Source organism: Castanea sativa, chromosome 5 (assembly GCF_040712315.1).
Source record: "Castanea sativa cultivar Marrone di Chiusa Pesio chromosome 5, ASM4071231v1".
Classification (NCBI taxonomy): domain Eukaryota; kingdom Viridiplantae; phylum Streptophyta; class Magnoliopsida; order Fagales; family Fagaceae; genus Castanea; species Castanea sativa.
In genome coordinates, this window is record NC_134017.1 from 2,295,353 (window position 1) to 2,303,241 (window position 7,889).

General features: G+C 32.3%; 1 pseudogene; it reads left to right on the top strand.

Annotated features, from left to right (window-relative positions):
* The first annotated feature begins 3,916 nt into the window (after positions 1–3,916).
* On the top strand, positions 3,917–7,686 carry LOC142633504 (uncharacterized; annotated as a pseudogene).
* Positions 7,687–7,889: the final 203 nt, after the last annotated feature.

Genomic DNA, 7,889 nt, shown 5'->3' on the forward strand with positions numbered 1-7,889 from the left:
GTACGTGTTGTATTATGATTTACAAGTTGCATACTCCATGATGTGCAAAAAAAAAAAAAAATGATTAAGTGAGAAAATGAAAATAGTGAACAAGACTTGTGAGTGTTAGTTCCAAAACACTTCTTAAAATGATTTGATTATTTTCTAACAAATTATAGTTAATACAATATATTAGATTTTCTGAATTTAGCTATCTACATTTGTTATTTTGAAAGTGATTAAAATTTTTTAAGTTTTTTTTTATCAAGGAAATATAATACATTATGAAAGCTCAAATTTGTGTAAAAACACAAGAGCAGTTTAGACCCCAAATTAAAAGATTACGGCTCGGTTGATTTTACTCTAATTTAAACTAAGTACGGAAAAGAGTAAATGGGAGTGAACAAACAATAAAATTACTCTAAGCCATATTCATTATATAATAGCAGTAAAATGAAAGTTAAAAGAGTAGGGAAGAGAAATGCAAACATAAGATAACACGCCGATGTGTTATCGAAGAAGAAACCGAAGAACTCGGTGAAAAACCTCGTTTCTGCTCTCCAAGCTGTAAATCAATCCACTAGACAATAAGTTGGGACACATGAATAACAAGACACCCTTCAAGCCTAATCTACCTAGTGTACCTAAGCTCTCCAAGCTCTTACTCCAACAAGGTTTCTCGGAATCGTGTCTTGTCTAGCTTACCGAATCCCGCAATGCGCTCGATTGCATCCGCCAAAACTTGGTTTCTTCCAATACTTCCCAGTAGCACCAAAACCTCACTTAACACTCTCATTGGGTATGGTAAGTGTTTGAGCTATCAAGGATATGGATATGGAGAGGTAGGAGTGTGAGGAAAACCACAAAGGATTGTGTAAATGATTGTGGATATAACAATCTCTAACTCTCAAGTGTGTATACTATGGTTTTCTCTCTAAAAAACACTCTTTACAATATGTGGGTAATGTGTGTATATATGGTGTGAGTGAAGATATGGTGGAGTAGATAAGCCAAAATAGCAAAACAGAATGTTTCGCGAGTATTTCGAGGAAAGGCCTTACTCGCAAGATAGTTGTGAAAACTAACTGTCACCAGATTGTCATGATTCTTCGCATTCTAGTCATGTGCTCTTCACGTGGCTTACTTCGCCGGAAGTTTACTCGTGAGATATTCGTGAAAACCACTCATTCTTCAATGCAAGCTTGAGTCTTCACACTCTCTTTCACACACAACTCATACAATGAAATCCCACATAAAATATAGGATAAATATTTTTTTTTAGAGATAATTACAACATACTGCTAACCTTGCAGTTCGAACCCTTTCCTCCCTAAACCCTGAAGCACTTTGTACATGAGGAAGTGCTAATTTAGCTACAAGACCTTTGGCAAATACAGGATAAATATGATTGAACAAAATTACAATAAAATTTGGCACGAAATGAAAGCCAACACAAAATAGTTGTAAATAACAACTTTACACATTATATGTTCAATTATTATATAAGGTGAGATATTTTGTAAATAATGGACCAAAGTGAATTGAAATGGATTGAATGGACTAAAAGTTAGCTCAACTGGTACATTTTCTTGCCATAGAATAAGAGATCTTGGGTTCAAACCTAGTCTACACCAAAAACCAATTAATGTCTTAACCTGATAATAAATGCAATTATCATGGAGTGGAACTTATAGGTTTAAATTTTTTAAAGGTAGAAATTAGGTACAATATCCTAGGTGTAGTAAATTAGATTCTCCGATTAAAGTTAAACACGCGGAGATCAGTGAAGTACAAATAACATTTTCTTTTTCAAGGCCAATTAAATTTACTACAACTATTTATTTGAATTTAATTAGAGAATCCAATGTATTGCCTGCTCCTAATATTTTTTTTTTTGATAAAGCCTACTCCTAAATTAGTGTACACTCACTGCAGATCCCGCGCGTTGCTTGTGATAATATTTTTAGGATGGTCTCATTAATTTTTTTTTTCTTTTTAATTTGTACTAATTTAATAAATAGTATTTTAATTCATAATCGTATTTTCATTTATTATAGTAACAATCTCAAAATATAATGTATATAATATATGTTGTACCAAAATCAAAACAATACATTTTTTCTCAAGAATTAAAGGAAAGTTAGTGAAAATATTCATTTTTTAATACAATTTATTTATTATATTTTGTATATCATTAAAAAGTATATATAATTTGGAAAATTTTCTTTTAGTTTTAAACAACTTTTTCAAACCTAATTTTTTTTTTCTGTCATACAATCAAAAACACCAAGAAATATATCTAATTTTTAAAAAAAATAAAACTCAATAAAACTACAATTCAAAACAAAATATAAAAAGAAAGGGAAAAAATAAAGATTGTAACTATTTTTCCTTTTAAAAAAACCAAAGGTACAATTCCAAAGGGGAAAAAAGTAGAGAATTGTTTTTAAAAAAGAAGAAGTATTGTGTTAATGTTGTCATAATCTAATGTTATATCTAATCCAACATGTGAAACATGAATAGATAAATAAATAATTTTAAGCACAAAATTGACTATGTTTTCTTGAAAGTCTCAAAGAATACATAATAAGACAAGGAATATGAAGAACAATATAAAATATTCATAAACGCTTAAAGCAATTACTCAAGTATCTAAGAACATCACATAACAAAGACATAATAATTCACTACTAATTTGTTAAACAAAATATTTACAGATAGTTAAAGTGAATTGCACAAAGACTATTGTCTTCAACTGTACTAAAACTTTTCTTCATTAGCTTGTCCAGACATGTTTTTTTGTTGTTCAAATAAATTAAAACCTAAAAACAACACAAAATTTGACATATTATAATATGATATTCCCCCAAATAAGATCAACAACAAACACCATTTATTAAAAGTATTTAGTGTTGTAAAAAAAATACTTGTATCAAGGAACACGCATGAATTAGTCAATAATATTCATCAATTTAAGGTAGAGATGCAAGAAAAACAAAAAATTTCATCAAAAAAATGAAAAAAAATTTAGAGAGAGAGAGAGAGAGAGGAATAACTTTTTATGGGAAAAATACGCAAAGAATAGGAGAGAGTGGCAAATTTATAGTAAAAAGTTGGAAATAAGAAGAGTCAAAATAAAGGAAGAAAAATGAGCAAAATAATATATCAAGTTAAAACCACCCAAGGGAATATATATAGACAACATTTTTGTTTTGATTTTCCATTGATTTATTATTATTTTTTGAGAATACTAAGTATTTTAACAACATTTTTGTTTTGATTTTCCAGTGATTTATTATTTAGTTTTTTTGTTGTTGAAAATACTAAGTATTTTAACACATACACACACACACAGGGGAGAAGGTTTTAAAGAAATTAACAATGGTGTATATCCAAAAGGGCTTAACTCTTGAATACACAACAAACATTTTAAGCCTCTTTAACTCACACTCATTTTCCAATGTGGGATTAACGACTGTTTTTTTTTTTTTGTTGAGAATACTAAGTTTTTTAACACATATATATGAGAAGAAGGAAGAAAGTTTTAAAGAAATTGACAGTGATGTATAACATCAAAATTAAAATAGATGAATATGTAAAGTGAAAACTGCCTAAAATGAATTTATAAAGTCAATATTATTTTATTCCATTGATTTATTATTTAGTTATAATATCAAAATTAACGTAGGTGAATATGTAAAATTAAAACTGCCTAAAATGAATTTGTAAAGCAATATTATTTTTTATTATTTAATATTGTAAAAATAAATTAGAGGTAAAAATAAATATGAAACACAGCAATTGATTGCTCACTTCTCAATGCTTTGTACTTACTCTCATTATGACGTGGTCAATGACGTGGCAGATGAGGTGGGCTTAACATAAACACAGCAACAATAAATGCTATACTTCAGTTTTTAGATATATATAAATACACATGGAGAATGGAGAAAGTCTTAAAGAAACTGACAGTGATGCATGCACTGGTGATAGAGTTATGTTTGAGCAAAATGTTTATGAAATGTAAGAATTTGTTTTATGTTTTATATTTTAGTGAATGATACTCCTTTCCTTCTTATTTTACAACGAGAAAAGATTTAGAAGTAGTGCTTGATGTAATAATTTGCACAGCCTTGTAACGTGCACACATAACGTGTATTCAATTAATTATTGTTGTCCAATTGATTGCTCACTTCTCAATGCTTTGTACTTACTCTCATTATGATGTTCAGTCAAGATGGGCTATGGTTGATAAACTTGGGCATGATGCTTATACTAACACTCACATTATTCTATCAGTATTTTCTGATGTTTGAATTCAATACCTTTTCCACTTCTAATGTGGAAACCTCAGGTTCAATATAGCATCCCGAAGTGCCAGTGGTCCTCCTTGTGGCAAAAGGATTGTTGCAGGCCGCATTGTGAAAGAAAGCTATGGTGCTGCCAAGCAACAGCATACCTTTACTGTAAGTCAAAAATCTACGATCCTTATAGAACAATACTGAAAGGATGTATACATTGCATGCATTACTTGTTAGTGTCCAAAACCAAAAGGCAGCCATAAACTTTGTTTGAAGGTTTGATGGAAATTACTATTCTGTGCTTGTATTTTGGTAAATTTTAAATAGATTTATTTGGTGAATTAACCTCATTCCATTAGATGAAGGGTAAATTTATGTACATTTCCTCAAGTGATGCACCTAAGGTTCCTCAACTAGATTTAAGTATGTGGTTGCATTGACCAATGGCAATGAACCACATGTTTAAATTTAGCTGTCCTTGAAAAAGATGACACTATTTTTAATACTTTGGTCAATACAACGGGGTATTTAAAATTCAATTGAGAACCAAGGGAACTAGACGTAAGTCTTGCCCTTAGATAAAACTCAGTAACGGGGTGAACATGTATGTTTCTACACTTAATTGCAACAGTTAACATACAGCTTTCTTGCTATTCTAAACAGATTGAAGTACTCTGGAGCAAGGGGGAGAAACCACTCCCACCACTTCATCCCCTCCTAATTAAGGGTCGAAACCTTTACCGACTAAAGACTTTGAGACAGGTTTGTAAGATATAAACAAATTTTCTTATTCTCAGTCCTCTGTTAGTTGCTTAGTATTAAACCAATCACATTGTTTTCAACTCTTTAGAGATGGGAAGATGAAGGGAAGAGGCAGAAAGTTTTGATGGAAAAGCATTCCAGGGGGTTAGTTGCAAGGTCTGATAGAGAATCACGGATCCAAGAGAAGGACGGTACTTACTACTGCTTACATACTGGAACACTTTATCTTTTATTGGTATCATATATGAATATGATAGAGGTTACAGAATCATTTTGGTTGTACTTGCATTAGTACATGCTTATATTGTCTGTCTGTACTTCAGGATCTCAAAAAAGGAGACAAATAGAAACCAATCTCAATTCAATTCAATCTCAACTGTAAAATCTGCAATCCAACTACCACAGTCAGATTTATTGGTCAATTCAAGGAAACCAACATTTCAACCTTCACAGTCAGGCCAAAATTATAATTCAGAAAAATCAGGATTTGGACCTCCTAACTTGGATCCATCTGTTAATTCAGGAAAACCAGCAAATTCTCAGCAACGGTTTGTTGCATTCCTTGATCCAGGGAAACAGTGGCGGCTCCAGGAATTTTTTTCGGGATGTTTCTCAATAAGCATAAATTACATGATCTAATAAAAAGAAAATTTTATATATTGACAACAACAATAATAGAAAAACACGTAAATACATAAAGTTTATTTGAAATATTAATAAAATTATTAATTATTGTTGTTTAATTGTTTCATTAATTTGTTTGTCTTTTATAAACTATAATTTGTTATATTATTGTTTCATTAATTATAAAATTATTAATTATTGTTTAGCCTAACATAATTTAATTTGTTTATCTTTTATAATGTATTGGTTAATTAAATTATTAATTATTGCTTTACCCAATTAACTGCTTTAATTATTAAATTACTAATTTAGCCTAACATAAAATTATTACATTGCTTTACCCATGTGCGCATCAGCCCATCCACCCCCATCCCACTCAACAGACAAGCCTGCCTGATGCCCCTAATCACAAAAGCCAGCTGCCAATAAGAAAATTTCACAATCACGCATCACAATAACATTACACTAAAAGACAATTAATATCTCACCAACTGACCAACACCAATATCAACACACAGTCACACACCAACCAATGGATAGGAATCAATGAATCATGAGATAAAGCCACAAAAAAAAAAAAGTAAAAAAATAGGCAAAATATTAATAAAGTGTTAAAGCATAAAGGATAAAGCTCACTACTTCAGCCAATCACGATAAGATAAATTTTTTTTTTTTTGAGAAACCAGATAAAGTTAATATAGAGAAAGATAGAGACAGAGACAGAGACACATAATGATAACACATAATACTATTAATAGACATTCATTTCATTTTCATTTCAGATTTTAGATGAAGAGAGAGAGAGAGAGAGTGAGAGACTGAGAGAGAAAAAGAGAGAGAAATACCTGTGCGACGGCGACGAGCGACAATGCGATCTCCAACAAGCAATCTCTGACTCGATGTGTGAGGCTGCGAGCTGTGAGCGATCTAAAGGGACTGGACCGATCTAAGTGGAGGTGTTGCTCAACTTGGACTGATCTAAGGGGTGGCGTTGCTTAACTTGCTCTGTTGCTCAATTTTTAGGTTTGCACTAAAGTTTAGTGATTTCTGTTGTTTTTAGGTTTGTTTTAGCTTTAGCGATTTCTGATGTACTGATTTGATTTGAGGTTTTTGATTTCTGATGTGCTCTGTTTTTTTTTAGAATCCGTGGGTTTGCTTCCTCTGTAATCTGTTGGGCTTGCCGTGGGCTTGATGTTGGGCTTGCCGAGTTGCCGTCCATTGTTTTGGTCTGTTACAATTTTTTTTTTTTGCTTGAAGTAGAACAAATAATTTTTTTTTATTTTAAATTTGAGGGTGTTCCTTTTTTTTTTAAGGGTAAACAAATAAATTTTTTTTAATTATTATATATAATTTTTTTTTTCAAGTCAGGGTGTTCCCAGGAACACCCTGACCATAACGTGGCGCCACCACTGCAGGGAAACTAGACATGAGGCCTCAGCAGTTGGGATCATTCACTCATTTAGGAAGGCCAACTAAGCAAACTCGAGTAGCTTTATTCTCTGAACCAAGAATAGCAGCAACTCAACCACAGCAGCAAACTAATACAACAAAAAGTGACTACCACCACCAGCAACCTTCTCAGAGCTTTGTTGAGCCTATGCATCCAAGTAAAATGGAAAGAATGTACAGTGGCAAGCTTACATTCAACGCAACAACTATCAAGCTCATAGCGACAAATATCCAAATACTTATGGGACAACAACTATCAAGCTCAGATAGGACTTATAATAGACAGCCATTGACAAGCATGAACCAGTTTCCACCAAGGAGTCCACCACCATTGACAAGCACGAACCACTTTCCACCAATGAGTTCGCCATGGAGGCAAGGCCATATGCAACAACAGCTATGCAGATACTATGCTCAAGGGAGGTGCCATTTTGGAGATAGCTGCAAATTTTTGCATGAACAAAGAAGAGAATATGGCCAGAGGAGGGAAGATAGGTGGCCTTGTGACCAGAGAAATTTAGGAAGGTGACCAGAGAAATTTTGGAATGTGGCGTACCAACACATTTTAAATTCAAACAACACTAGTTCCAATCCTGATGGAGTTTGGTGAAAGTTTACATAGATTGTGTTCAGTGGTGGTACAAGGGTCCCTGGATACTCTTTTGCCAAGTTTTGTTCAATGCATTTTTTTTGAGAAAAAAAGGGGGGGGGGGGGGGTGCTTAAAATTATAATTTGAACCAGTGACAATTTAGTCTACACACTTTCAATTACTA